The 17,985-nt window shown below is 33.2% G+C and overlaps 1 protein-coding gene across 1 annotated transcript in view; it reads left to right on the forward strand.

The window, feature by feature from the left end:
• LOC128207463 (protein phosphatase 1 regulatory subunit 37-like) overlaps positions 1 to 14,229 on the forward strand; it is a 37,916-nt gene extending 23,687 nt beyond the window's left edge. Inside the window, exon 13 of the mRNA XM_052910396.1 lies at positions 4,787 to 14,229. The gene's annotated coding sequence lies outside the window, so the exon portion shown is untranslated. The remainder of the gene's footprint in view (positions 1 to 4,786) is intronic.
• The last annotated feature ends 3,756 nt before the right edge of the window (positions 14,230 to 17,985 follow it).

The raw sequence follows: 17,985 nt of genomic DNA on the forward strand, positions 1-17,985 counted from the left end.
GTTGCCAATCTGGTGTACAGTCCCTTTAACGGCTAGCTTGTGATTGCTTTTGAGGGGGTGGGATCAATGTCAAGGTCAATATTACTTAAAATAGAAAAATGGTTGCCCCTCATTTCTTAAGCTAGCATTGATGGATAGTAATAAAAGTTGGTGTAAGGTAGCTGATATGAAGAACTAGCTTGGGATTGCTTTTGTAGGGGTGATGTCAAGGCCAAGGTCACTGTTACTAATAATAGAAAAATGGTTTCTGCCCACTAACTTAAGTAAAGGTTGATGGGTTGTGATTTAAGTTGGTGAGTGCCTTTTGTGAAGAGCTAGCTGGGGATTGCTTTATAGGGGTAGGGGTCAAGGTCACTGTTAATAAAAATAGAAAAAAATGTTTAAATGTTTCTGCCCTACAACTTAAGTTAGAAATGTTGGAAACTTCACACATACGATTTTTAACAATATTATTTTTCATCTATGTCTCTTTTTTATAAAAGTAAAGATAAAGGCTGCACTACTTTTACTCACTCATACAAGAAATAATTGACAATAATTTCTTATCGCCCATATTAAAAACCAAAAATGTCAGACAATGCAATTATCATTTATCATGTTACACCTGATATAATGGGGCCCAGTTATTAGGTAACATCCCAATTGCCAAAAATGACAAATGTTCCATCATAAAGTATGATAAAATTGGTCGTAGTGTTTAATTTTATGTAAAATTGTCATATAAGCTTAATTAAAGAAAGGTCAGTGAAAAACACAAGAAAATATGGCCTTAAAAATAATACATTTGGTTCGGGTTACCCGACCCTACCCCCAAAATAGGCGCCGTGTAAGTTTTTGTTTTTTTTAATAAATAAGTTTTAAATGCGTGTTTCACTACTTAGTTTAAAACCTTTTAATTATGCTTTATACAGATGAAATCATTATATAGTTTTTGAGCTATGCATGAAAATAGCTAAAATGTCCCAAAAGAGAATGGCCTTAGTTTTTGCTGAAAAGGCAGTGAAATGTTATTTCTACATCAATCTTTCTTTATTTTTATTCACTGAGTGATTAATATAAGGCCAAAATGAAAGATGTTGCTGTTCTAGCTGACAAATAAGAGGCTAGGTAGGAGTGTACAATAACCATAATTTTATTTCAGCTAATTCTAGAGTTAGGCCTAAAAAAAATCCGTTTGGTTCGGGTTACCCGACCCTACCTACGGAATAGGCGCCGACCCTACTGTTTTTATAGTCAGTTTGAAAAAAAAAATGAAAAACTAAAAAAAAAAAAAAAAAAAAAATTGTTTTCGTTTTTTTTTTAATTGCTTTTCAATATGAAGTTTAAACCTTAAATGCTTATACAGAAGATTGCTTTAACACCATTCTCCAATGATGAAAATGATATTCTTATATAAAGCCTAATAAAAAAAAAAAAAAAAAAAAAAAAGCCTACCTACCCTACCTATTTTTGAAAAGGATGTAACCCTAACCAAACAATTTTTTTTTTAGGCCTTATTGCCCTATGTTAATTTTTTCTTGTCCAGAGCATTACTTAAAACTATGAAATGGAATTTAATTAAACTTCATATGATGGTGAAGCACAACGAGAGAAAGTTTAGTGAACAAGAACCATAACTCTATTTCAGCCAATTACAGTCTAAATGCCCTTTGTTTCTTTTCCTTATCCGTAGCATACTTAAAAACTATCAGATGGAATTTAATTTAACTTTGTAGAATGACAAAACATAATAAGAGGAAGAGAAGTATGCAAGAACCATAACTAAATTTTAGCTTATTACAGAGTTATTGCCCTTTGTTACTTTTTCCTGTCTGGAGCTTAACTTGAAACCACTACATTGAATTAAAACAACTGCATCCAAATTTGGTAACAATGAGAGGAATTGCAAAGTTCAAGAACTCTTGTTTACTTTATTACAGAGTTTTGGCCCTTTGTCAATTTTCCTTGTCTGCAGCATATAACTGTTGCACTAATGGATGGAATTTTATTAAACTTTTTACTTTGGTTAGGCATAATAAGAGGAATTCTGACAGGGGTTTGCAAGAACCATAACTCTGTATCAGCTTACTGCAAAGTTATGGTCCTTTGTTACTTTTTCCAGTCCAGAGCATAACCTGAAAACTACTGGATGAAATTTAATTAAACTTCATACAATGGTAAAGCACATTGAGAAAAAATGCAACTTGTACAAGAACCATAACTCTATTTCAGCATAACTTTTAAATTACTCAATGGATTTATATAAAACAACACACATTGGTTAAGCATGATAAGTGGAAATGCAGGGTACAACTACCTTGAGAGTTATGGCGTCTTTTTAAAGAAATACTTTGCCATTCCTGTGTCCAGGCAAAATTCTGGGGCATTGGTCACTCCTGTGACAGCTGTAGTTTTTCGTGCATTTAAATAAAATAACTTTATTTTATTGAAGTTCTGAAAAAAATGTAAAAAAAAATACTGTGATGTGTGTCCCTTTAACATAGCACAATTTGCAACAGCATTGGTCAACATTGTGTAACTAATGGCTAAAAATATTTGGCATAATTCATTGTGTTTCTCCCTTGAAGAATAACCTAATTCAGCAGTAAATCAAGTCTCTGTAATTACATAGCTGTAATCAATATGTTTGCCATTGAAGCAAATTACATTATGAGGGGAAAAATAGTGTTCTGTTGCAGGCAAATGGCCAAATGGTCCGATGAGATAAGAAGAATTCTCGTTGATGATTGTACACCTCCTTCCTGGAATGCATTTCATGTTATTGATTCGTGTTCTTCCTCTGAATTTTATGTCTTCAGACATACACCTTTTATTCCTAGATTTCCCAAAAGAAGAAAAACTCCCACTTCCTCAACTTTCACTTGATTTATTCTCCATCAAGTAAAAGCAGCAGTTACTTTAATCTGTTTCCCATAGGCAGGGGCAGATCTAGGATTTGACATTAGAGGGGCGGTACTTTGGGGCGTAACTTTTTGACTTGAGGCTCTCCCTCCTAACTGAAATTTATTTGGTTTAAGGTGTTGGCAGGGGGGTCGGGGGTACCCACCTTAGATTTTTTTTTACAATTTATAGTAAAAAATGCTGCATTTGGGGCATATTTTATTTACTTTTTCTCACCTATATTGAAATAAGAAGTTAACTTGGACAATTTAATGTGGGGAGGGGGGGGGGGTACGCACTGGGTCAGATCAGATAGTGATAGGGTTCATATACAACAAGACAAGGGAAGTCTTGTTTTGCAGGGAATGAAATAAACCCAAACCTGCAAGGCCTGCTCCGTTAAAATGATTTCCTGGTTTGCTCTTTTTTATTATTTTATATAGCATGGCGTGTTCTGAAAGCATTTGATGCCAAGCACTTAATATGCAAGAATTTGGGCTAGGGCATCTAATACTGATGAATATTTATGAATATTACAGGTTTTGTAAGTCATATTCATATAAATAAATGTTTAGTGTTTATTAAGTATTATGAAGTATTTTAGTAAGGCTTGCAAAAAATGCCATTCTCAGCATATTTTAAAATAAAAGTGTTGTTTTTTTCTCTTACTTCAAGCTGTAGCTTACATGTATATATAATTGTGTGAACAGCCCTCAAAAACACTTCCGGTTTGTGTTACCCGACCCTACATATGAAATAGGGGCTGACTCTACTGTTCTTATAGTCTTTCATTTAAAAATACACTTCGTTAGAATATAAAAATATGATGTTTAAAAAGCTTGGTATTGAAGATTAATTTTATGCTATTCCCCATTGAAAAAAATAAAGTTTTAACATACAGCCTATTAAATGAAAATAAAATAAAAATGAAAAAAATCTTACCTACTCAGAGTATTTGTTATATTTGACAAGTTGTAGCCCTAACCACACAATTAATTATTTTTGCCATCATTATTTTAACCAAGAATAAAACTATTTCAATGGACATTGATCGGATGAAAAGTTTTATGGCTGTTGCCTTAATTTCCGGGAAAATGAAATACTGATTAGCTAATGGAAAAACAACATAACGATAAATGGAAATTCATGTGTTCTTAAGGAATTGAGGATATCCTAATGTAGTTGATTGAAGATCAAACGCTTCAAATGCCACAAAAAACATAATATCATATTATTTTAGTTTGTAACTATGGTAACTTTTTTGTTTCCTTTCCTCATATCTTCAAAAGCATCCATACCAGTCTAGTTACATATAATTGATCTATTTATAGTAGACATCTTTCTTTTATTTGGCTTGACATTGAAAATTGCTTTCATTGGAAAAGAACTGTTTTGTTTATATTTATTCAGAACAGATAAACAGGATGTACCCCCATAATTTGCTCATATTAAGCAAAGAATAATCCTATATATACTGAGAAAATGGGCAAGCATTAACCCCCCACCCCCCAGGGCCTGTTTGTTTTAAGTCTTATATGATAACTGGAAATATGATGATGATAATCATAATGATGATGATGATGATGATGATGATGATGATGATGATGATGATGATGATGATGATGATGATGATGATGATGATGATAACAATAATAATAATGATAATAATAATAATAATAATAATAATGATGATGATGATGATGATGATGATGATGATGATGGTGATAGTGAAAATAATGATAATCATGATAATAATAATAATAATAATAATAATGATGATGATGATGATGATGATGATGGTGATAGTGAAAATAATGATAATCATGATAATAATAATAATGATAATAATAATATGAAAATTATAATAAATTATAAATAATATCTAATAATATTTGTATATTTTTAGGTGCTTACAGCGGTTAAGGCAGGACAGTTACAGAACACTGTTGGAAAAAAAACACATGAACAGCACGCCCTATGAAAAGATTGTTATATAGCATACATACATCTAATATTTTGGATAAAGCTCCACGTGCCAATGTTACGACATGTATTCAAGTGAACAACTGACCCAAGAGACTGGTCAGTCCATCGAGTGAATGAACAAAATGAACATGTTTTCATGTAGAAACAGAACTTCATACATACATGTGCATGGATTGAACGAAGAAAAGAACATGTTTCCATGTACAAAATAACTTCATACTTACATGTCAATTGCTTGAAAGAAGAGAAAGAACATGTTTCCATGTAGAAACAGAACTTCTTACTTACATGCCAATTGCTTCAAAGAAGAGAAAGAACACGGTTTCCATGTACTAGAAACAGAACTTCATACTTACATGTAAATCGCTTGAAAGAAGAGAAAGAACAAGTTTCCATGTAGAAACAGAACTTAATACTTACATGTCCATCGCTTGAAAGAAGAAAAAGATTTTTTTTTCCATGTACTGAAGAACTCCATATCTTCATACACACATGGATTACTTGTTTACCATTGCTAATTCATAGTGGATCCATTTGTGGTCATAATGATTTCAGTGTAAATTCATGGACCACCTCATTCTTGCTAATAATGAGTGGTTTTGACTTCTTATATGTACATCGTAAGGCAACTATAAATTATTTGCTAGATTTTTGTCCCGCCCATCCCCTCTTTCTTCCCCCCCCCCCCCCCCCCCCCCGGCTTGTCTAGAAACACGTGTAAACAGTTACTTAGGCACTAAGAAAGAGCATAAACACATATTTAAAGGTGAAACAGTAATCTTAAAAAAAGAAAATGTTACCCCCCACCCCCATTAAAATAAAACAAATGGATGTAAATCTAGCAGTTAATTTATATCAGCCTTATGGACGGCATTTTACGTCCAACTTGGCAATTAAACATACACATGTGATTACTACTTGGGCATACAAAATCGGATATTTAGTTTGTTACTCACATATATATTCACACTTATACATATAGTAGGATGAAATGACGTCAGTTTCAAGTTACTTAAGTGTTATGTAAGAAAATAATTAATGGTTGTATTATATGCGAAACAATGAACGTCATGTGATAAGATCACATCTGGTATCCAACTTGTACGTGTACTTAGCAAAGCATCTAGGTCTGAAATTAATTTCCATCTTAGATTTATATTAATTTGAAGATTATGATCTCAGTGTTTTGATTGGACTGTTAAACTTTTTAGCCAATGAAATAAAAGGAATCAGATTTTACTTAATTTTCAAATTATAATCTCAGTGTTTTGATTGGGCTGTTAAACTGGTTTAAGCCAATGAAATGAAAGGAATCACTAAGGAGTCATGTCTAAGGATAGGGGGTAAAAAAAGGAAAGGAAAAAACCGACATACCAACACCTTGGAAGTTAAGTTCGGAAAACATCAAACAAACAATTCACTCTGGCCTTGTTGAAATGTTGTATAATTTTAGTAATATGTTAATTCTCTGTGTGTTTTTTCCTGGATTGGTAATACATGTACCACTGTAAATAACTTCTAATTACTAAAACCGGGTATTCTTATTTCAAGGTTGTGTAATAACGTGATTGTGTAATAATTTATCCCCATTAAATTTTTATAATATATTTTCTTTCTGTAAAGTATATGTACTTAAAAACTGGCTCATTAAAAGTGGGATTTATTTCCCCCCCGGTAAATATTATTAATATGTTTTCTTTTTGCTTGTAATAAAGTACATGTACTGCTGAACTCGCTCATTGAAATCAAGATTTTTAAACATTTCTTTCGTGGCTAGATGCGTGTTTATCCCCTTCTATCCAGAGCTTCATAGATAAGCTTCCCCTTTTTACTCTTAAAGCTGCACTCTCTCAGATTGATAGTTTTGAAAAATAATTTTTTGAGTTTTTGTCTCAGAATCGGCTGATTTTGTTATCACATTAAACGCCTTCAATTCAGTTGGATAGGATAACTCACAATAGAACAGATTGCATTGTTTGGAAAACTGATGAATGTATCATTTTTCTTAAAGGGAAAGTAACGCTTTTAGTCATAAAACATAAATTTTCGAACATAAATATGAAAAATTGCAATCTGATCTTTTGTCAGCAGTCTTATATCACTGGTTTCCAGACATTTACTCACAAATTGGCTTATTTGGAGACAAAAAAAAGCTGTCAAAATGGTCGATCTGTGAGAGTGCAGATTTAAGTTATATATATAACGAGTGGATTAACTTCTGAATTAAGGAAAGGGTTAAGTTACTATTTGTTATACAGGAACAAGGACTGAAATATTTGTGTGGTCAATAATAAGTAAGCTACTATATCTCAAAATAATTCTTATTTTTTGTTGGTTTAAACTTACCATATAATATCATAAGATGTTGTTATAAGATGTTGTTGTTTTTTTCAGTATCTTGGGGAAAATGAGCTATATTTGATGTTGGAATAGGGAATTTTCGTGTTGTTTTTCACAAAATTTGGAAATTTTAATAAATATTTATGTAAGTTGAATATACACAATTACTCTTTTAAACCATTTTTGATGGCCAATTATAACTTCACAATAATAAAGTAAAGTATTTAACCCTTTGAATGCTGGGTAAATTGTCGTCTGCTCAAAAAAGTCGTCTGGTTTATTCTAAATTTCTTTCAATTTACTTAAAACTTTGGGGATATATTGACTGAGTGGCAAACAGCTAGGAACCTGACCAGGCGCCGAGTTACTCGGCGTCTGGTCTGGTTCCAAGCTGTTTGCAAAGCCCTTAAAATCGCCATCAGCAGCCTAAGGGTTAAAAGAGAACTTGAACAAATTTGTGTAGAACTTTTGATTGGAAATTTATTCAGCATTTGGTGAAAAAACATGGGCATTGTGAGCATAATTGAAAATCGGCTATCAAAATCGTTTAAAAACAACAACCGTGGAGTAATGTTTGTCCTGCTATGCTTAGTATCCAAGCAAACACCTTTGATCTGTATGTTGTATGTGAATACTTCTATTTGCATTGAATGCATAACAATGGCCTCACTTCGAATGCCGAAGCTTAAATATCCCATGTTTTCAGTAGCAACGTTTTCAGCATTTAATCCTGGTAATTTGATCACAGTTTTTTTAACAAAATGCTGAAGTTACAGTTTTTGTAGTTAAGATTTCTGAAGGTTCGGCATTTTTGCTTCTCTGTGAGATATCCAATCGTTGCTCGACACATGATGCAACACCATTTTCTCATTTGACTATTTACTCGGCAGTGATGTAAAAATTCCGAAATAGAAAAAAGGCAGCTTCGGCATTTTGAAGTGAGACCAGCGATATAGTTGCTTGTCTGTATGTACTATATTAAATGCTTCAGATAATCAGAAAAAGAAAATGTTTTCATATAAACTTAAAATATGATTGATAATTGATACAAGCTTGACATATTTGATACTTAAACATTATTTTCATGGAGCGGCAGTTTAAATAAACGCCTTCATTTTTCATGATACCAGTACATCAGAAGTGACATCATTTCAGTTTCAATCCCATAGACATTCAGCTTTCAAGAATTATACCCAGGAAAGACATAAAAACTACATTATGAATTTCTTACTTGTGAATTTTTCATGTTCTCTTCGAAGTTTGTGATAATAAGATGCAAACAAAGAGTTTAAAAAGTCATTTTACTTTTTAAGCATATGTAAACAAAAATGTTTTTGTTCTTGTAGGAAAATATCTGTGCTTGTTCTTGTGTGAACAAAAGTGCGCTCCTGACAGTGCGCAAAATTACAAGAACTAGTGCATAAATATTCATTTAAAATCAATGATATATATATGCTTTTTTGTTGTTTTTATGCTGTATGAACTCAGTAGGGCACGGGAGGTGAAATTCTATGAAACGCGCTAACGCTTCTTGGTAATTTGCTCGCTCGCTGTGTGCGATCAATATGTATATGTACATTTGAAATAATTATTCAATATGATTAAAAATTAGCAGTTTCTTCTGCAATTGAGTTTTTGTTCTTAAAGAAATTAAACCGACTACATACATTTGTGTAAAAGAATTGCTGATATTTGTATCATCATATATCATTGGTTAAATCATGATGTGCTAATCCAATCGCAGCGCAATATTGAAATAAACAATGACGTCATAACTCCTTGCGTGTTATACAATATGATCGTCAAGTTTTATGTCATAATCTCAAGGACTAGGCGAATGTAAATATATGTGTGTGTCACTATTTGCATCACCCCTGTTAATTTTGCTGTTCTTATTTTAGTGGTCTACATGATAAAATTGTGTCTATTGTTTGATAAACTTTAACTTGACTTGAAACATTTCATAATTTCATATTATGTGATATAATTTATTCAAAATTTTAAATATATTTCTCTCATTTTTTGTACAAAAATGAAATCTTTACTTGTATCGGATATTTAAAAATATTTCTTCTCTAAAGTTAAGCTGGAGATATCGTAATACGCCAGATAAGGCCATGCAAAATTGATTTTATGTTTAGCATACTTTATGGCAAATAAGGCAATGCAAAATTGATTCTATGTTTAGCCTAATTTATTGCAAATAAGGCCATGAAAAATTGATTCTATGTTTAGCCTAGTTTATGGCAAATAAGGCCATGCGAAATTGATTCTATGTTAAGCATTCTTTGTGGCAAAAAAGGCCATGCAAAATTGAATCTTTGTTTAGTGCAGTATATTGCAAATAAGGCCATGCAAAAATAATTTATGTTTAACCTTGTTTTTATGCAAATAAGGCCTTGCAAAACGGATTCTATGTTTAGCATAGTTTATGGCAAATAATGCCATGCAAAATTTATTCTATGTTTAGCGTAGTTTATGGCAAATAAGGCCATGTAAATTGATTCTATGTTTAGCGTAATTTATGGCATATCAGGCCATGTAAATTGATTCTATGTTTAGTGTAATTTATGGCAAATCAGGCCATGTAAATTGATTCTATGTTTAGTGTAATTTATGGCAAATCAGGCCATGCAAAACGGATTCCTGTTTAGCGTAGTTTATGGCATATAAGGCCATGCAGAAGTGATTCTATGTTTGTGGTCTTAAGGTATTAAGCAAATATGGTAAAATTTACTGTAAAAAAAAAGGGTTTCAACAATGAAAAGGTTGACACATCTTTGTCAAAATTACTTGTATTTTTGGTAGTTTGAAATATTTCGGAATTCCATTTTTTAGTCATTAGTAAATAAGGCTCCTGATTCAAGAAAAAGACACTTGCACAGTAAAATTAAACAGTCTTGATTCATTGACCTACAAATGTCTATGTTGTTGATTTCTTTTCAATTACAGTTGGTGAAATCTGCTTCGTATCAAGCAAATGTGTTTTCAAGAAAAAAATAGGATTTTTTTTCTATGACTGCTTTTTTTCCTGCTTGGTATATGTAAGTTTTGAAATTGGAACCTGACAATTAAAACTTAGAATCTATTTGGTATGGCCTTATGTTGTGTACTACATACATGTCTGCTCAAAACATTGTTTACATTTTTGTGCAATAGAAATTGATGTGAAATCTAACTTAGGTTGTATAACAGTTTTAGTAGCACTTATAACATTCTATGGAATAAAAGACTATTGGTATTTTGTAAGATAAATTGTGCTTCTTGCTATCTTAATAATGCATGTCATTAGGTTGCCATGGTTATTTTACTCATTTATGTTTGTCATATTGACTGATCGTACTGTAATCTTTAATAGCGGAATTTTACTAACCCTTGGAAAATCTTTATAACATGACACCTATTGTTACTATAGATGTGTTACAATGTAAATAGGGGAGGATTGTTTATTTTAGTGTAAGATCATAATATATTTCACCCGAGTAAGCACCAAAGTAGCAACAAGTGAAATATTCACTTTTGGTTTTTACAAGGTGAAATATATTACAATCTTACACTGAAACAAACAATTTTTCTTTTATTATATGAATATGAAGACAATTATTAACACTTTTTTAGAAAAACGTGCCAGTTTGTTTGCGCATGTAATGTCTTCTCTGAAACGACCTCATTAAAATTGCATGCATGCTGAAGTTTTATTGGGATCTGAAAGCGACTAAAATTTGTTTGAAACATTGAAATATCAATTTTATTTTCACTGATTAATCTCTATAAACCTCCGGAAAGCATATAATAATGTTTTATGTTCAGAAATTGTTTCATCCTGAATCAGAATTGTTTATGCCCACACCTCAATCTTGCATGCAAAACTGTTTAAGGCCAGGCGAAATTAATTATGTTTTACGTCATTAAGTGGTAAGGTTTCAGTCCTAAAAATAAAAAATAAATTTCTAATAAAAAAAAACAATCATTTGAGTCAAGAATATGAACATTAAATTATTATACAAGGAGAAGTTCAATTATTGAGAGGTTTTGGACCTTCCAATGTATATGATGCCTTTTTTGATTGTTAAATATGCTACCAAGGCCATTTGTTGTAAAGATAATAAGGTTGATGTTTTTTTCTTTTGGATTTTGTTTGTTTTCCTGCTCGGTTGATAGGGTTTGAAATTAGACCATTGGGGTTCCTTTTATAAAGATCTTAGTGAATTTTAGTGTGAAATGTTGATTTTAGTCGATAAATGTCATTTTCATTATAGATTTTGCATGAATTTACATTAAGCCAGTAGTAAAAATGGAATCAAATGTTAGTTAAAAAAAAATCGCTTCTCGAAATTTCATGACAAAGAAATTTTCTTCTAATTCAAGATTACGGTTTTGGAGTTTAACGACTAAGATTATTTACTGAAACAGGCCCCAAATACTAAACATACAATAAATTTTACATGGCCTTTGATGAAATACAGGGATGTGATTTGTCTGGAGGGTTTCAACGGATATAATGGCTCCAGGGACCAAAAAGAAGAAGAAAAAAAATATATATACATATAAATTTATATATATATTTTTTTTTCTTTTTAATATATCAAAAACAGTTAGCTGGTTGCGTTTGGTTGTTTCTTTATTTGTCGGTAATATTGACACTCCAGTTTGTTTCGATTTTGAAAGTCTCAAGGACTTCTAAAAAATCTAGATTTGTTTCATGGCAGGGTGCTACACCCCCTTTGACACCCACTGGTGGCCGAAAGTGCACCCCAAATCCATCGCCGAAATGGTTTCAGCCTTTCAGCTGCCAGGTCAATCACTTCCCTAAAAAAGAAAACGTTAAAACACCTATTAAGCGGTCTTAATATCCAATATTATTGAAGGTCAAAATGCAGGGCATAAGTACAACTACAATCCAGCCTTCATTTAAAGGTGCACTCTCACAGATAAACCGTTTTTTTTTTTGACAACTTTTTTTTTCTTTTTTGTTTTATGGGCAAAATGTTGTATAAACGTCTGAAAACCAGTTATATAAGACTGCTGATAAAACATAAGATTGCAGGTTTAAATATTTACTCTTTAAAATTGATGTCTTATGGCTTAAAGCATTACTAACGCTTTAAGAATTTTAAAATGAAAATCTGCCAAGATTTTCAATTAATTGAGATCGGTTCTATTGTGTGTAATATCCTATATGACTTTTTGAAACTATTGATTCAAAAATCAGCTGATTCTGAGCCAAAAAAATGAAAAAATTGTCAAATCAGCTTGCAGAGTGCAGCTTTAAATGAATCTAACATTTTTTTCTAATTAGTAATTTATATGTTACTTGAACGACATTGAAAAACAACTACCCTACCAGCTTAGCAGCTATACTGACTAATGTTCAGTTACTCCAATTTCAGAAAAACCTTTTAACTACTTGACCAATGAAGAATTACTGGTAAAATACCATATAAATTTTGTTTCCTGAAACACTTCATAGGCATGTAATTATCTCGCTTAAATGTTTTTGATTAAGTTTACAAGCGGAATAAAGACGCTGTGTGCAAAAAAACCTGAAATAATAACCCTAGAAATAGCAATTTAAAAGAAAACTTCATTCTAAAAATTGTTCCAAGCTTTGAGGTAGTACCTCTCTGTATAACAGATGTCTCAAATTACTGAGGTAAACATCATGTCATCATTAAAAGGCTTGAGGTTATTTTAGAAAAAAATTATATATTAGGTACAGTTTCTTCTTTTGGCTAGTATAATTTTTCTTTGATGTATAATTGGATCACATCAGACAGAAATTAAAACCGTCACCAAAGAATACAAATCTTGGTTTCGCTGCAAGAGAAAACAAAATCAGAATGAAATTTGTCTAAAATAACCTCAAGTCTTTTGATGATACTATGACTATGATATATGTGCAGAATAAAGTGATCTTTAAAAACAGCTAAATTTAGGGTTATTTAATATCTGGTATATTTGTGCATGCATAGTCTCTTTAGTCATAGATTTTAAAGGGGCTAGACACCAGATGATACAAGAAAAAAAGAAAATATAAAATAGCCATCGATGTGTACAACACCTTGAATCTTACTTACTCCTGTATCACATCGCTAATGATACATGCATCTTTCGTAGATTTTGAGCATTTTTCCAATTTGAAATTTACTCATGTTGTCAACCACGTAAGTTTAAAAATAGCGTTGGTATATTTATCTGTACTCATAAACAGATATGATTTAAACTGGGAAACCATGATGTGCTTTTTTAAACAGGGAAACACAGATGAGACAGCAACATGATTGTTAATGATTTTAATCATGTATTATAATGTATTATCAACCTACTACTAGCTCGCACTGGCAATTAAAGGCTTGTTTTGAGGATATACTGTATATTTGATGATTTGGGGACAATCTGGTGTCTCGCCCCTTTAAGTCTGAAGTGTCTTGCCCCTTTAATTTTTAGGGTTAATCCTGCAAAATTGATTTAGAGCTTATAACTTCAGACTGTTGTACAGTTGTAAAGATTACCTGTTGCTCTGACTTTTGAAGCAACAACATTAGATAGTTCCTTGAAATTAATACATTTAACTTTAGAAATCATTTCAAAAGGGGTCTAAGCCCCTTTACCCAAACAAATCCTGTGGTGGTATTCAATATTCAATTAAAGTTAGTCTTATGGTAACAAGTACTCAGATTAGCTACATCGTTCTTAGATCCAATTAAGACCAGCATTGAATACCAGCCCAGGAATTGTTTCAAGGATTAAAATTATCAGCTGTTATAAGAACCCCTGTTTTTTCTGGTTGTATATTATATTCCTGTATGAATTATGTTGTTTTTTTGTCTCACATGTTTCATTTGTGTATAGGATATTGTATTTTATGGTTGTTACTGATGTTATATGCAACATTGTTATGATTTGGACCAATAACTTGTAGCAAGGGTTTGGATCTGATGTATAATTATAACAGGTTGATCATTGCAAGAATATGTTTTATGGTTGGTAATAAGATAATAATAAAGTATCTTTAAAAATGGTCTTGTTTAGTTTTCTAAAATTGGTGGCAATACCCTAGTGGTTAAGTTACAAGTTATGACCCTTAGGGGTGTATGGGATATTTGAAATCTATAAATGGGGCCATATTCAATTTAGATCTTACTTAAATTTTAGAGTAGAATGTGAGTGTTTTGATTGGATGTTAAAAATAGCTGGCCAATAGACTGAAAGGAATCACTGAGGCATATCTAAGGATAAGGATAGAACCTGAGTGTTTTGATTGGACATTAAAAATAGCTGACCAATAGACATGTATGGACAGATTTTAAAATAACTTGCCACATGTGGTCCACATACAAAGACGTGTCGCGTGCAAGACTAGTGTCCTTATTTCTAAGGTCAAGGTCACACTTAGTGTTTGAATACTATGGAATGTTGCATATAAGGACATAGAGTAAAGGTGGTGGTGTTCGGGCTGTACATTTCTCTTGTATGGACAGATTTTAAAATAACTTGCCACATGTGTTCAACGTACCAAGATGACGTGTCCATGCAAGACCTTTGTCCCTTTCTCTTAGGTCAAGGTCACACTTAGCATTTGAATACTATGGAATGCTGCATATAAAGAATAAAATATAGTTGGTTGTGTCTGGGCTGTAGCTTTCTCTTGTATGGACAGATTTTAAAATGGAATGCTGCATATTAGAAAGTCAACCGTCAGTTGTTATAACCGGCGACTTCAACAAAAATGTGATTGCACGTCCAATTTCTCTTATATGCCACACGCTCACAGAAAATGGATTTCGCCAGTATTCTCACACACCGACCCATGTATTAGGTTCTTGTCTCGACCATATGTATCTCTCTGGATTAATTGGCATAAGACCAACAACAACACTGACTTATTACAGTGACCATGCATGGGTCTCATGTGGTGTTTCAAAACATCAATGAGAGGTAATTACTGTTTTTATATATTGTTCAAAGGTCAATGTCATGTTCCGGGGTATTCGTCACATACTGTGACAGTTCTAGTTTTATGCTAAATCTGATGAAATCAGTTAACAGTTTTCACTAGTGGATGCACTAAATTTTATGATCACAATTGCGGCAGCTTCCTGAAGCCGTAATAAAATCTATTTGTGGATAAAGTTGTTTGAAACTCATTGATAAAAGATGTCTTGATACATCAACTATGAGGGGCTCAAATAATTTTATCAGTGGTAGGTGTCCTAACTCCTTGTAACAACAGGGATATTTACCTTCAGGTGTGGGTTTTAATTCCTTGTAACAACAGGGATATTTACCTTCAAGTGTGCAGTCCTAATTCCTTGAATCAACAGGCATATTTACCTTCAGATGTGGGTTTTAATTCCTTGTAACAACAGGGATATTTACATTAAGGTGTGGGGTCCTAATTCCTTGAAACAACAGGGATATTAACCTTCAGGTGTGGGGTCCTAATTCCTTGAAACAACAGGGATATTTACCTTCAGGTGTGGGGTCCTAATTCCTTGAAACAACAGGGATATTTACCTTCAGGTGTGGGTTTTAATTCCTTGTTACAACAGGGATATTTACCTTCAGGCGTGGGGTCCTAATTCCTTAAAACAACAGGGATATTTACCTTCAGGTGTGGGTTTTAATTCCTTGTTACAACAGGGATATTTACCTTCAGGTGTGGGGTCCTAATTCCTTGAAACAACAGGGGTATTTACCTTCAGGTGTGGGTTTTAATTCCTTGTAACAACAAGGATATTTACCTTCAGGTGGGGGTTTTAATTCCTTGTAACAACAGGGATATTTACCTTCAAGTGTGCAGTCCTAATTCCTTGAATCAACAGGCATATTTACCTTCAGGTGTGGGTTTTAATTCCTTGTAACAACAGGGATATTTACGTTAAGGTGTGGGGTCCTAATTCCTTGAAACAACAGGGATATTTACCTTCAGGTGTGGGGTCCTAATTCCTTGAAACAACAGGGATATTTACCTTCAGGTGTGGGTTTTAATTCCTTGTTACAACAGGGATATTTACCTTCAGGTGTGGGGTCCTAATTCCTTGAAACAACAGGGATATTTACCTTCAGGTGTGGGTTTTAATTCTTTGTAACAACATGAATATTTACCTTCAGGTGTTGGTCCTAATTCCTTGTAAAACAGGGATATTTACCTGGCTTCAGGTGTGGGTCCTATTTCCTGGTAACAACAGGGATATTCACTTTCAGGTTTGGGTCCTAATTCCTTGTTACAACACAGATATTTACCTTGAGGTGTAAGCCCCAATCCCTTGTATTAACAGGGATATTAACCTTCAAGTGTTGGTTCTAATTCGTTGTAACATTAGGGATACTTACCTCTAGGTGTAGGTCCTTATTGCTTGTAACAACAACGCTGGTTCTAATTCCTTGTAATAACAGGGATATTTCCCTTCAGGTGTGGGTCCTTATTCCTTGTAACAACAGGGATACTTTCCTTTAGGTGTGGGTCGTTATTCCTTGTAACAACAGGGATATTTCCCTTCAGGTGTGGGTCCTTATTCCTTGTAACAACAGGGATACTTTCCTTTAGGTGTGTGTCCTAATTCCTTGTAACAACAGGGATATTTACCTTCAGGTGTGGGTCGTTATTCCTTGTAACAACAGGGATATTTACCTTCAACTGTGGGTCCAAATTCCTTGTAACAACATGGATATTTTCCTTCATGTGTGTCCTAACTTATTGTAACAACAGTGATATTTACCTTAAGGTGTGTGTCCTAATTCCTTGTAACAACAGGGATATTAACCTTCAGGAGTGTGTCCTTATTCCTTATTACAAAAGGGATACTTTCCTTCAGATGTGTGTCCTTATTTCTTGTAACAAGAGGGATACCTTCCTTCAGGTGTGTGTCCTTATTCCTTGTAACAACAGGGATACTTTCCTTCAGGTATGGATCCTAATTCCCTTTAACAACATGGATATTTACCTTCATGTTTGGGTCCTAATTCTTTGTAACAACAGGGATAGTTACCTTCAGGTGTAGGTCCTTGTTCCTTGTAACAACAGGGATAGTTACCTTCAGGTGTAGGTCCTAATTCATTGAAACAACAGGGATAGTTACCTTCAGATGTAGGTCCTAATTCCTTGTAACAACAGGGATAGTTACCTTCAGGTGTGTGTCCTAATGCCTTGTAACAACAGGGATAGTTACCTTCAGGTGTAGGTCCTAATTCCTTGTAACAACAGGGATAGTTACCTTCAGGTGTGTGTCCGAATTCCTTGTAACAACAGGGATACTTTCCTACAGGTGTGTGTCCTAATTCCTTGCGTCAACAGGGATATTTACCTTCAGGTGTCGGTCCTTATTCGTTGTAACATTAGGGATACTTACCTTCAGGTGTAGGTTCTTCAGGTGTGTTTCCTATTTCCTTATAACAAGAGGGATATTTCCCTTCATGTATGGGTCCGAATTCCTTGTTACAACAGGGATATTTTCCATCAGGTGTTGGTCCTAATTCGTTGTAACATTATGGATATTTACTTTCAGGTGTGTGTCCTAATTCCTTATAACAACAGGGATATTAACCTTCAGGTGTGGTCATTTTTTAATATTTCCTTTTTATGTTTTCTTTTTCATTACATGACATATTAGATATAAATGTTTATAGTTAACTTAAAGGATAATAAAAATGAAGAGAAATATAGATGTGCCACAGACGGGATACACTCAGAAATACACTCTCACATTCAAAGCAATTGCTTCCAAGAAGAAAATAAGCACCAGCAACATATGCCTGGCTTTAATGGCTACAAATTTT

Source organism: Mya arenaria, chromosome 11, assembly GCF_026914265.1.
Source record: "Mya arenaria isolate MELC-2E11 chromosome 11, ASM2691426v1".
NCBI classification, from domain to species: domain Eukaryota; kingdom Metazoa; phylum Mollusca; class Bivalvia; order Myida; family Myidae; genus Mya; species Mya arenaria.